Raw genomic sequence first — 14,290 nt, 5'->3', positions numbered from 1 at the left:
TACAGAGTAAGAATTGCCTCCACCAAAACTAAACGACAAAAGAACATTAAGAATATTTTTCTATATTCATATTCTGTCCTGTTCATATCAATATGTCCAAATTAGGAGAGGAGTAATATCCTAATATTTGTGTTTATTTTAGAAAAAAGATTGTTTTGTTCTCTGACTACAGAATATCATAATTAGAATTTTGTTTTCAAAACAGCTAAAAACTGAACTACATATTTGAAAAAATACTCCCAGATAAAAAGCAACCAAGCAATCGATGAAATGGAAAAATTATTCAAAACCTTATACAATATAGCTAATGTGGTTACCAGAGGACAACCAACAGCTTTAAAGTCCTCTCATGGGAAGACAGAAAGTAAACAATAACACAGTCTTAAAGATATTGTTCTTTTAGGGGGTTTTGCTTGGTTGGTTGGTTAGTTTTTTGGTTTTCTTTTTCAAGACAGGGTTTCTCTATAGCTTTGGGGCCTGTCCTGGAACTAGCTCTTGTAGACCAGGCTGAATTTGAACTCACAGAGATCTGCCTGCCTCTGTCTCCAGAGTGCTGGGGTTAAAAGTGTGCACCACTATCACCTGGCAAAGGTATTATTCTTATCAGTGTAATTAATTAGCATGATATGTTTCTACTGCTTAGTCATATTTTTATTTCTACCTAAATAAATCTTCTGAGACCCACTCTAATATTCTTTGGATATGATGCTGATATTACTCATTAGTATCTTACTTAGATTTTTACATCAAGTTTTATAAGAAAATTTAACTACAATTCAACTATAATTTTTGTACATTCTTTATCAAAATGAAGTAGTACATAAAATGAAAAGATTCAAATACTTTTCAACAGCCTCAAATAATTTAAATTAAATGAAAATTACCTATTTCCTATAATCTTGCCACATTTCTCATTTTTTATTCCGGTTGGTATCTGGTTTTTATTCTTATATCAATGTTCATAGTTTACAGTGAACTAAAGCAATTTGAGTTTCTATATCATACTGATCCTGCTAAACAGTCAACTTTGGAATTTGGTTTTCCCTGTTTCCTACTCTGACTAGCATCATTGTTCTTTTGTCTAAGATATTTTCTGCTCCATTACTTTCCAGGTGGGGTATAATCAGAAGTGTTTTCTGTGACTCTGCAGTCTGGAAACGACACTGCACTCCTCCTGATTCCTGCAGTAGTCATGCAGCATCAAGTCCTAGAGACTCTGCTACTTTTCCCCTTCTGTAAAAATCTGCCCTTTCTCTTTAGGAGTCATATCACACATTTTAAAATGGAGTGTTTTTATCATACTGCCACACTTCTTTCAGGTAAGACCACAAATCAGTAAGCCCTTTCAACCACACAGGGCTCCTGGAGGTCTCCAACTGCTGAGTGCTTTAGTGCTCAGTACTTTAGTACTGACTATGCACCTTCCTCTAGCAGCTCTAACTTCCCCTCTGTAGTTCTTAGTACTCACAAGCTGAATTTCAATAGCCCCCAAATTTGATCATCTTTATTCAAGATTCCACATTTTATCTTTGTTCTCTATGAAGTTTGATACATCTCCTGACTTGCCCTTTTAGTTCACTAATTCCTATTTTAAAAAGGACATTGTTCTTTGACTCGTTCATTGATTTAATTCAACTGAGATGTTTCTTAGTATCTAAAATTCATTACTTGAGTACTTATTGATGGTATTTTGTTGTTGTTTTTCAAATTCGAGTTTCACTTACTTTTGCCAACAGGAATCAGTAAGTTGAGGTGTGTGCTCTGTTGTCCCACCTAACCTCCCCCTTTTACTTGCTACCATGTGCTGCGATCTGCTGGGTTTTGTTGCCATGTCACTAGCTCTCAACTCTGGTAACTGGAGTACCCTAAATGGCAGAAATAGCACAAGGGTGAAAAGCAGATGTTCTGCCAATTCCCTGCCAAAGCACATGGAAGACAATCTCTGCTGGTCTACCTCTGTTTGCTTAGCACTGGGGACAGAAAAGATGCCATTTGGCTATTGAAAGGTGGGAGATTTGAATACTTAACATGAATGAAGATTGATCAGAGCAGTCCAAAGGATTGTGAAGCTCAAATTTTCCTTCCAATGTCTGCTGTTTTTTGATATGTACACTGAGCATCTCTCTCCTCTCTCTCCTCTCTCTCTCTCTCTGTATTTATTTATTTATTTATTTATTATTTTTTCTTTTCAGTTTTTTTGAGACAGGGTTTCTCTGTGTAGTTTTGTAGTTTTGGTGCCTGTCCTGGAACTAGCTCTTGTAGACCAGGCTGGCCTCAAACTCACAAAGATCTGACTGCCTCTGCCTCCCAAATGCTGGGATTAAAGGCATGTACTACCACTGCCCGGGTGAGCATGTTTCTCTTAATTGCTCACACAACTGAAGAAAGAAAATGTTCAAAATATTGTTACTCTGCCCAAAGAGTCATGTCAATTGTGCACATATCTCAGTAGTCACTGCATTCAGAAAAAAGAATCTCGTACTGGAGATGAAAAGGAAGAAAAACATGTACAGGTCAACTTGTTTTAAAAATTCACAAACAGACAGAAGTCTGGGAGTGAGATGGAGTCTACAGATCTGAAATGTATTTGAATATTGTTGTAACTATTCCCTCAAATCAACAGCTTCCTTGCAAAGCACATTCCTGAATACAGTATAAAACAACAACAACAACAATAAAAAAAAAATGATGTGTTTTCCATATGCTCTCCAAAACAAATCTCAAAACACTACAGCTACTAAGCATCCTATGCGAATGTTAGTGGAATCCCACTATTAATTATTCCAGGACAAAATTATCTTTTGTTTTCTTCGGTTTTTTATTTATTTATTTATTTATTTATTAAAAATTTCCACCTCCTCCCCACCTTCCTTTTCCCTCCCCCTCCCCCCCCACCCCTTCCCTCTCCAGTCCTAAGTAAGAGCAGTCAGGTTCCCTGCCCCGTAGGAAGTCCAAGGTCCTCCCCCCTCCATTAAAATCAATTTTCTGTGACTTCAGTTAGAAGAAAAGCAAATTTTAACTTTGGGCAATCAGATAAATTTTCCAAATGCTCTAGCAAGTCTTGCATATGTGAACAAGCATGCCACTCACTATACAGACGTTCAAACGTTCCCCACATGGTGCACATGACTTCACCTTACATATTGTTTTGATTAACTACATTTTTGCTCTCTTAATATCACAAATGATAAGGTGTCTAACTAGACTCAGTTTCTAAGTAACTCAAACAATAGAGTGAAATTAGTGAGAAACTTTAATTATATGAAAGTTTGTAGCCATTCCTTGTTTAAGAATTTAAAAGTTCATATAAAATGTTCAAACTATCAATTGCAATCTCTGAAGGGCACAAAGTACTGTGGTTTATTGTCCTACTATCTAGATAGGAATCATGTAGGATATGAAATTTGGGTTTCATCCTTGAATCGGTAGGTAACGTAATGCTGTGTACTCTATCCCACACAATATCCTGAACTGATGGAAGTAGATTTGCCTTACCATTGATGGCGGTATCTGATATATCTGATATATTTCTTTTCTGAATCACAGTAAATATAATTTTTATTGGAACTTCTGCCATGATAGAATTTCATTAAGAAGTTAAAAGGATGAGGGACCATAAGCATGTGTAAAGTTGTCTAGCTACGGAAAAGCTGAGAATGTTTATAGGAGGTAATGACAACTTTTACAATATTAAATTTGAGTCAGAATCAGCTGAAAATAAGAAAATGGATAACTATTAAGCAAGATATTCATCAAATAGATGTAAAATATTCTGACCAACAAGTTCCTTTTGTGTGACACATACCAATACAGCACTAAGGGTATCAAGATAAACAAAACACTACCTGTGTCCTTAAAAGGCTGCAGCTCAATATGATGTGACTCTAAATGTTACCTTTCTCAAATGGTGTAAGTGAAGTTAGGTAGAAGTTAAAGTATACTTGAAACACCAAATTAAATCAAATTTATGTTACACAAAAGCTGTTCATTTTTAATTAGCAAAACACTAAGATAAATGAGAGAGAGAGAGATCACCTAAAAGTACAGAAAAATAATCACTATTTTCTTTTGGCTCACTCTTTGGTGTACTTTAAAATGAGCATCAAAACTGTAACATGGAATATCTGAATGATTTACTGTATAATGAACAGCAAAACTGTAAAGAATATCTGTTCATTTTTCCTCTACTGACTTTTAGCTAAGAAGGCCTACCATCCCAATAATGCTTTGTTCATAACCCCTTTCCAGAACAAGAAATTTTATTATAAGCCCAAGTTTTCAAAGGTACTTCTCTGAAAATTCGTTACATAAAGGATAGTAAAATACAAACAACACAGCCATTAAGAAGACTAGGTACCACAGTATGTCAAAAGAACAAATACAAAAGTACCATTCACAGTGAGCCTGAAGAGAAAAGCTGCCATGCATGAGTTAAATGTTTAAAAAAAATGTTAGCAGTACAGTACCTTTTCAGTGATATAACCATTTAAACCATACAAAATTACTGTTGCACTTTATTTCATAATGTATGAATAAGTATGAATAAACATCTGAAACACTGTCACAAGGAAGAGTCAGACCACAGAGGAGCTGCTTCAGCCATTCATTCTCTCAATATTCAGAAGCTAGAGCTTAACATGTGTAGACTTTAGCAGAACAAGCACAGCATCTCTGAAAAGCATGTGATGCCTGCAGTACCTTACAGACAGAGGGTACATGAGTGGCTGGTTTGAATTAACTATTTGAAATAGTAATTAACTTCAAAAGATTATATTGCTAGGCATGGTGGCACAGATCTTAATCATAGCACTCAGGAGTGAAGGCAGGCAAATCTCCGTTAACTGAGGGACAGCTTGGTCTACACAAGTTTCAGGCCAGTCAGTGGCTACATAATGAAAATCTGTCTTAAAATAATGTAAGTACTTTACTTTTCATTCACAGGAATTGACTATTCAAAATAATCCAAAATCATGTACACTGATTTATCTGAGCTGATAATATGAATTGCATTTAGCATATATATTATACTGTCAAATAGAACTGAACCTCCCTTTGGCTAATGGCATCAAGGAAAAACTAAAAGTACATATAAAACTTCTAGACTCTCCGATGACATGCTTGGCAGAGCCTGGTTTAACTCTGTAAACGTAAGATGAAAGACAAAAACCTAAAATTCATAATGAACTAAATAAAATTAACATACCAGTTCTTTCACCTCCCATATCCATAAAAAACCTCAGGGAAGTTAGCAAGTGTTTTTGAAAACTGGATTCTAAACAGACTCCACAGATTCCTACAGAAACAGTTCAAAATTGGGTGACACAGATCAGACAATAAATAGGTGGTTTACCAAACTGCTTACTTAATAAATTGTCTTTTTCTGCAATGCAATTAAACTTGTTGCCTAACTCCAGGCTAGTGTTGTCAAGACCCACTCCCCAAAAAGAAAATAAAAAATAAGACATGTCTTTGTATTGCAAACTCTTGGTGGCCCACATTAGTGCTAGATACTGATTTCTGAAGCAACTTTAAGAATAAAAGTAACAAAAATAAACACAAACACGTTTAAAAATCAGTAAGATCTATCAGTTTCAATGTATATTTCTGTTCTTCCTTGACCTTATGTACCCATGATCACTGTTTCTTGGTTACTCAAAATGGTTTATTTAGTTTTTCTTTTCAACCTAGTACTACCTGTTTTTCCTTTATCCTGCTTCTACAGCCTGCTTTAATATGCAATTACTTCATTGTTAGCCATAAAACCAAATCAGATAGCATATATGGAATTCATTTTCTTTTCAAATGGGATAAATTCTCTCTCAAAATACATTATTCTACAGAGTTTAAACGTAAAGCTAGAGTCTACCATCGTAGCTATTACTCCTACTTACAAGTCTTTCTGAAGAGTCCTCTCCAAACCTAGCATGCTTTTTATAAAGTTACCAGCACTAATCTGGTCAGGCACTGATCTCAGAATGAGACTGGTGATTATGGCTTACATTCATTAGAGTGATGTTTGAATTTGAAATCATATCTGCTATATACTAGCTATGTAACTTTGAATATCATTTCCCTTTCTTAGCCTTAGTTACATTTATGAGTGAGATAATAAAGGTTCTTGTTTCATAGAAATGTGGAATTAATGTGAAAAAAGTGCAGATATAATCCATGCACAGTTCAAAGTAAACATTCAATAATGTGGACTCCAGTTGTTTTGATGATTATTTTTTATTGATTTTATTGAACTCTACATTTTTCTCTCTTCTCCTCCCTTTCTCTCCCCGCCCCCAACCCTTTCCCATGGCCTCCAAGCTCCCAATTTACTCAGGAGATCTTGTCTTTTTCTATTTCCCATGTAGATTAAATCCGTGTATGTCTTTCTTAGGGTCCTCATTGTTGTCTAGGTTCTCTGGGATTGTGATTTGTAGGCTGGTTTTCTTTGCTCTATGTAGAAGTGTGAGTATATATGATAATTGTCTTTCTGGGTCTGGGTTATGGTGGTTATTTTTATTGACAACATTTAATATGAGAATAAAAACTTAATTTTCCTTTCAATGTGATTGAGTGCCACTAAAAATTCTGCTTATCTTCCTCAGGCATATCTACAATAATTCTAAAATACATGTGTAGAATTTCATTTAACGTTCCCAAATATTTCTCTCAATCACAATTATCTTTTCAACATTTACACACATCAAAACATACCAGTTTTTGAACCTCATAATTGATCCATAATTTTTCTTGAAACTCCTATTAGAAAAGTTTCTGTAAATGGCCCTATGAAGTGACTGTAAAATGTTACATGATTAGTAATCAGGAACCACTGGAGCTGTGGACAGGTGTAGGAAAGAGGAAGGATTTAGAACTGTATGCATTTCTGCAAATGATGTTTGCATTTGTGAATAGGTGCTGTTCAATAGCTTTAAGTTCTCATAACCATTCATACCAGCAAAACAAATGTGCATCAATTAAAGAAACTGACTGAAATTTTAAATGAAAACTCCAAGGTTATTATGATACAATGATCTATCAATTCTTTTCACATGAATTACAAGCAGTTATGTGTTTCAGTATACAACACTGTAGTATTTTCAAAGCCTTTTCTAACACAGATTTTTTCCACTATTCTACACCAAAAAACGTCAGATTTCTTTACCTTTATTATCATTCCTCTTATGTGAATCTATTCCTGGATGAGTATAATGTAGGATCAAAAATCAAATGCAATAATTAAACATTACAAGTTAAATAAAATCAACATGGAGATGGAGCTTAGTTACTCAATTATTAGAGTAGGGGTATAAAAGCCAAACTCACCTTTCTTCCCTGAAGATATGTATCTATTCATCAAGATGTTGAATATATACAATATATTATATTGAATATATACAATATATTACAATATATTGTATAGAATTAGAAAATGAGTGTTAGATAACTCATTCTATTATTGCCATCTTTCTTCAATTAAACAACTTCATGCTGGATACAAAGAATAATCAATAAATTCTAATTATTAATTACTGAACTGGAGTGAGTTTGTAGAAAAATGTATGCAAACTAATAAATTTATTCTTACTAATTATAAAAGATAACAAGCAACTAATATTGTGTCTACATTTATAGTGTGCTGTTTTTGAAAGCAAGTATCACTATATTGAGACATATTACATATAATAGAACATGCCAAAGGTCATACAATTAGTCAACAGTAGTCTCTACTAACTCTATATCCAGATTTTTGACCATATGCAATAATGTAAAAGAATTAATGTTTAATATGAGAGGGACTCATAAGGCAGATAATTTCATAAATTTTAAAGCCCTCTTCTGACAACCTTCCTCAGGACCCAGCAATACCACTTTTGGGTATATATCCAAAGGATGCTCAATCATACCATGAGGACATGTGCTCAACTACATTCATAGGAGCACTGTTTGTCATAGCCAGAACCTGGAAACAACCTAAATGTCCCTCAACCAAAGAATGGAAAAGGAAAATGTGGTACATTTATACAGTGGTGTACTACACAGCAGAAAAAATAATGACATCTTGAAATTTGCAGGCAACTGGATGGATCTAGAAAACTTCATATTGAGTGAGGTAACCCAGACCCAGAAAGACAAATATCATATGTACTCACTCATAAGTGGCTTTTAGACATAAAACAAAGAAAACAAGTCTACAATTCACAACCCCAGAGAACTTAAACAACATTGAGGACCCTAAGAGAGACATACATAGACTAATCTACATGGGAAGTAGAAAAAGACAGGATCTCCTGAGCAAATTGGGAGCATGGGGACCATGGGAGAGGGTTGAAGGAGAGGGGAGAAGAAGGGAGGGGAGCAGAGAAAAATGAATAGTTCAATAAAATCAATCAATAAATAAAATAAAACCCTCTTCTGGATTTAATTACCTTTACTTAACTATCTATTACCAGGGAAATAATTTTAAAAGACCAAAATTGACTAGAATTAATGAAAATTTATATGTGTGTGTATCTATATATACACACATATATTAATGAAAACTTATATGTGTGTATATGTAGATACACACACACACATATGAGGGAGGGAGGAAAGGAAAAAGGGAGGGAGGGAGGAAAGGGTGAGATATAAATACAATGGCTGATTTGATTTAGTTTTATCAATGATTAGAAGCTCTTATGGCTCCTTTTGCAATGGCAATCAGAATTCTAAAAATGAAGGCACAAAGAAAATGAATTTCTGATCATTTATAAAAAAGCCCCAAAGTAGAAATAGGCAAATCTCAAGAAACTTAGCAATGATAGCATGATAATGGCCACCAAGAAATGCAAAACTAAAAATATCAATCTTTTTAGTCTTTTGTTAAATCAAAAATTTTTCTTTAAAAATAAAAATCAAAAGCAATAGAAAAGAGATTTGGTATACTCAACTCTAAACTGTGTGTATATTTTTCCTGAAGTGCATATTCATGAGCTGACAATAAAGACAGGCTGGGTGCTTTGTTTGACTATAGTTCTGTTTACTTCATACTGTCAAGAGTAGATTTTGACACTCAGTATTAATATTGCTATTTTTATTGATATAATCAGCACTGCTATAAATAATTTCTTGCCTGCTATATCTAAGTATATCATTATAAACAGCAATATTAAGACATCTTTTCCTTAGATGATACTTTCAGAAATAGGCTGCTGACCTAAAGAACCAAGGTGACCTCAAGATATAGAAATTACTGGGAAAAAATAATAATGCTGCCCTGTCAAGAGAGACTGTTTTGTGTATGACTTCACTAAACAAACTAGTTTATATTTGTTTGAAACTGAAGTTTCTCACCAATCTGCTGTTTCAATTTCACATCACACCATATTGTACCTAAAACAGGCAATCTGGATTCCTATTGCTACTTTTTTTTCTTCCAAACAGCTCAGGAATTCGCTTAAATATAAAGCTTGACTCTATAAAGAAAAAAAAATTAAGACACCCAAAATTGAGACTGGATGGGTGAAAATAAGCATGTTTGAAATCATTTGTATAATTGCTAGCGGGTGGCCAAACCACTTGTGAGTTTTTGATCATTACATGAAAGCAAAATCAAAACATATTTTATCTTGCCTCTAGATCTCATCAGCTGGGACAATAACCTTATCTGGCCTTGAATGGTTTGTTCATAAAACAAAGTGGGGTCACTGACCCAGTACACACTCAACACAGAGTATGAAGGCCAAAACAAAGTGACAATACAATTCAAAACAAGTTTGTAGAGATTTTACACTAGTATATTAAAACCTCCCTTTGTCTCTATCACTTGACAGATGGTTAGCCCTCACACAGCCTAGTATCTCTGGCAAAGAAATGACTATGTCTAGCCAATAACACCCCAAATTTTGACTTAAAATGCACTGTACTCAGACTTAGACTTACCTTAGAAATGCGAATTCTAATACAATTAGTAGTGTTGACTTTATTCTCATAAAAACTTGACACACGTCAGGATCTTATCTTCTGTACTAAGGACATCACCCTTTGTCCCTGTCATCTTATGCAGACCCCAGTTTCACGAGCTTCTCATCTTAGTTTTCATTCATTTTATGCACTGCCTGGTAGTCACGCTTTTAAAACTTCCGCAATAACATCTTAGCCCAAAGGATTACAAAATTTACAGAAATTTAATTAGCTTTTGTTTCTATGTTGCTCACAAGAAAGTTCTGGTAACCAACAAACTCTGTCAAACAAAATCACTTGATCACACTGAAAACATTCCATGTCAAGGACCACAGGGCAAGAGAGGGTTTACCCAGCACTACACTGTCTTTATTCATAAACCGTTCATCTGTAAACGCATACTCACACAAACACACACTCATCAACCATTCCTACTAGAAAGAGGAAAACAGTTTTTTAACATTCTTTTCACCATTTTTCTACAAGAAAATTCAGCTGAAGTGATTCTACTAGTTTTAAAATCTGGTTTTTCTTTTCTCCAGCCCTCTTATGTAAGCCAAGTATATACAAGGGTCTGTACACATACCAGCAAGAAGCAGTCACCTATAGTTAGTTAAAAATCTTTATATTCCCTTGCTAAAACTACAACTGCAAAAGATTGAGATACTTTCAAGTACATTCCTCGAATAAGTCCTATGCAAAAAATTAACATGTACTTTAGGATCTGTTTTATCACTTTACTAACAAGACCATGCTACATAGGAACTTTATAGTAAATGTGAAAACACAAGATTTTACTACAAAGCAAAATTCCACTTATTCCAAAGACACGATCAAAATTATGAAGGATTTAAAATCCCTATCTGTCAAAGATTACTGAAATTTTATGAAAATATTTCACAATAACAAAGACTACAAATAATTTAAATTATTTTTAATTTAATTTTATTTAATTTAATTTTAATTCTTCCTCTATTATTTGGTAATCGTAACACGTTCTACACCTTCAAACTTGATAAATTTTTTAAAACTCTAGTTTGTAAAACACAAAAGCAGCTAGATTTCTTAAGTTTAACTTTTAAAAAATATCTCTTAGCGATGTGGAGTATATAGCGGTATGGGCATGATGATGAAGCTCCACAGGGACTAATAATCTCCCCTTTGCTTCACTGTCTCTTTCAAGTATCCAGAACTGTCTTCCATGAGCTGATGCTGCCGCCACCCGTGTAAGAAAAACAGGATTAGTTCACTTCCGTATCACAAATGTTTGAGAAGTTTCTCCTTACCACTTATCCTGAAGAGATTTGAAATAATTTAAAATACATTTATGTTATAAATCATTTACAAGAATTTAGTTGTAGCTTTTATTGCTCTTCTAAAATGCTCTCGTTATTCAGTCTAGGCTTTTATTTAGGAAGTCCAATTTGTCTATAAAGTCTCCTGAAAACTTGCACAAGTGACACAAAAATAATTCATTTAAAATGAAAATGAAATCTATTTTCTTCCTATATCAAGGAATCAAATTATATAGACAAACGGGAATAGGCGATGTGTCTCAAAACTTTTCCACCTAAACAGGAAAAAGGCAGGCAGCAAATCTAACAGACCTAAGCCACCACTCTAGCTCTCAGGTATAAAATGCCTCTCTTCCTCCATCATTGCACTACTTTCAAATTGTACCTAGCCAATAAACACCAGATCTGTATCTCTATTTTCTTGGTATAGTGATAGTCCCAAAATGTTGGCCTACCTAGACAGAAGGAGGCAGCTTCCATGAAATGGGTAATTCTTAATAATTTTTAAGCTTCTTTCTCTAGCCCAACAACATTAGACGTAAATTGGGAAAGGGCATCATTGCTATGGAGTCTGGAAGGCAGTATACCTGTCACCTGATTGCGACATCTAAAGGCGTGCATGTCATTCATCTTAAGACCTGAAATCAAAGCCCAAAATGCCCCATTGCCTGACTCACTAAGCAGCTCAGCCGTTTACAGAAAACTCCACTTTCTACTCTTCATCTGTTCAGTACCATTTGTCCTCAAACGTAAAGCTCTGCAAATGGAGAGCAAACCCAATCTTGGGATCTTATGCTAGAGGACAGACTGGAATCGGCAGAGATTCAACAACCATTCGAAACCTTGCTTGAGAGAATTCAAGAAGCGGTGGCACTGGCATAGCACCCGGTACTACCTGTGTATGAACTCGGATGAGTTAGTAAGAATTCTATGGAGCGAAGGGATGAGACTCAGTGACCTGTTTGTTGGCTTGTTTCTTCCTCCTTTTCCTATGAGTCGAGTCATACTTAATTGTAAAGCAAAACTACAAAATGCAGTCAAATCCTGACATGTCACACACATTTGTGGACAGGCAGAGAGGGTGGGGTCTATTCCCAGGATATGGAAAAAGGTCCTTGAGACAGGAGCTGAACCAGAAACAAAAGTAAAATATCTGTGAATTTAACTTGTCAGTGACTCCTCGAATTCAGAGCTCACACTATTTTCCACAAAACGATACTTGTATTTTTTTTTTAAGTTTTTCAAAGGCAACAAGTTGCAGCAGTAACTCAGAACACTGTTCACTTGAAAACACTGTATACTCTGAGATTCTAATCAGCAGAGATTCCCACGTGGCCAGAGTGAGAACATTCCACGTTAGTCATATTTTGGTACTTTTAGTGTTTAAAAAATAGTTAAGGCAATTTTCACCGTCTACAAAGGTAACATGCTCAATTTATGTCTGGGCCAATGATTCTGAGACAGTACTACACATCCACAGGCTTCCAGATTTTTTCCTATCCCATTCAGCTTTCTGCTAGAGAGCTGTCATGCCTCTGCCGACCTCATTTGACCCGGCTAGGAGTAAGAGATCATCGGATTACAGAGCTAGGTAGCGTAGCTGTACGCCATATTGTGTTTTTCGCTAATGTTTATAGTCTGTGTGCGCGCCTAACATATGCTTGTGCAAGTGTGTTTATCAATATAACTTTTACGAAATCCCTGCCTCCTGCCTCTTCTGCATCCTTAGGAAGGGGAGGGGCTCAAGGGGACCCTGAGAGCCACGCACAGAGAAATGCATTAAAACAATTAAGAGGACCACGTTTGAACTTCAAAACCACTCCACCCCCCAATATTTGGAGGTGGGCTGTTTTTTGTTTTGTGTCTCAAGGTATGAAAGAACGTTAACATTTTTTCCTAACTACTCTCGAAGTAGCCCAAAGGCGAGAGGAGGACAGGGCTCATCCCTTGCCAAGCCCCCCTAGTCAATCGGAGCCAGCCGAGCAGGCGGGGCCAACCGTCCCGCCCCGGGTTCGCTAGAAGCCCGTCCTCCGCGCGGCGGACAGCGAACGAGAGGAGGGTGGGAGAGAGAAGAGAGGGGCGGGAGCCGGCGGCGCCAACAGCTCCGGAGCCCCGGTCAGTGCTCCTCAGCTCCTCTTCTGGGAAGCCGCGGCTCTAGGCGCAGGGAGGAGAGGAGAGAGAGAGACAGGACACCGTGGCAGTGACCGGACGCCCCGCCCGAGCTGGCCGCCGACCCTCCCACAGGGTCGCGCGAGGCCGAAGGGAGGGCGCGAGGAGGGGCGGCGGGAGGGCTGACGGGGCGGGGCCGAAGCCCCGGGCTGCGGCTCGGAACTCGCGCCACGGCCCCACCCCGCCCCCTCCTCCGAGGCCCGCCACCCCCGACTCCCGGCGACTCGCAGACGCTCGGCCGCACTCCGCAGGCACACACCCCTCCCTCCCGCCCGCCCCACAACAAATTAGAGTTTTTGGCGTTACCTCCTCGCGCTCTTTAATCTTCTTTCCTCAACTCCTAAACTTCCCCCCGCCCCTACTTCTTCGGCTGAAGGCCCACATTGGGCGCCTGAAGCCGCGAACCTCCAACTTGGACGACTATTGGGTGGAACTCATGCCACTCTGGGCTTCAACTGTCCAATAATGATTGGACGGCCCTCGTGAGGTTGCCGCCCATAAACAAAATGCAGTCTTCCTCCTCCCCTCCGCGGCCCCGCCCCTAACTGCCCCTTCCCTCATCTCTGTCATCTTTGATTGGCCTAGGAGGCACCCAATCCGCTATCTCAGACATCGATTGGTGGGCAGAAACTTCATTCAGAACATTTTTAACAGCCTATTGGTCAATGGTCGCAACCCTTGCCGCCCACCAGCGCCCTGTGGAGAGCGGCCAGTCGTCCCTCCTTGTTCAGTGATCCAAGAGCTGGGATACTATTGGTTGACAGAGGCCGTCAGACCGGACTGTAGTGACCGGTGATTGGCCGAGACAGACACGATCAAGTTTGGTTGTTTACTCCACCGCTTCCCCTCCCTCCTCCTCCAGGTTCCCGCCCCCTCCCGCCTGCTTTTAC

The 14,290-nt window shown here is 37.5% G+C and overlaps 1 protein-coding gene across 6 annotated transcripts in view; it reads right to left on the bottom strand.

The window, feature by feature from the left end:
* The window catches only part of Zbtb20 (zinc finger and BTB domain containing 20), a 758,948-nt gene extending 745,113 nt beyond the window's left edge, over positions 1-13,835 (bottom strand). For 5 of the 6 annotated variants that reach the window (XM_048422822.3, XM_087900155.1, XM_085685610.2 and 2 more), the window contains exon 1: positions 13,707-13,830. The gene's annotated coding sequence lies outside the window, so the exon portion shown is untranslated. Of the gene's footprint in view, positions 1-13,706 lie in introns of all 6 variants that reach the window. The other variant, XM_087900141.1, reaches the window with a different exon arrangement.
* Positions 13,836-14,290: the final 455 nt, after the last annotated feature.

The sequence above is a fragment of the Myodes glareolus genome, chromosome 2 (assembly GCF_982192425.1).
Source record: "Myodes glareolus chromosome 2, mMyoGla1.1, whole genome shotgun sequence".
In the NCBI taxonomy this organism is placed as follows: domain Eukaryota; kingdom Metazoa; phylum Chordata; class Mammalia; order Rodentia; family Cricetidae; genus Myodes; species Myodes glareolus.
The sequence above is the reverse complement of the archived record's forward strand: the minus strand, read 5'-3'. Positions and strand labels throughout refer to the sequence as shown.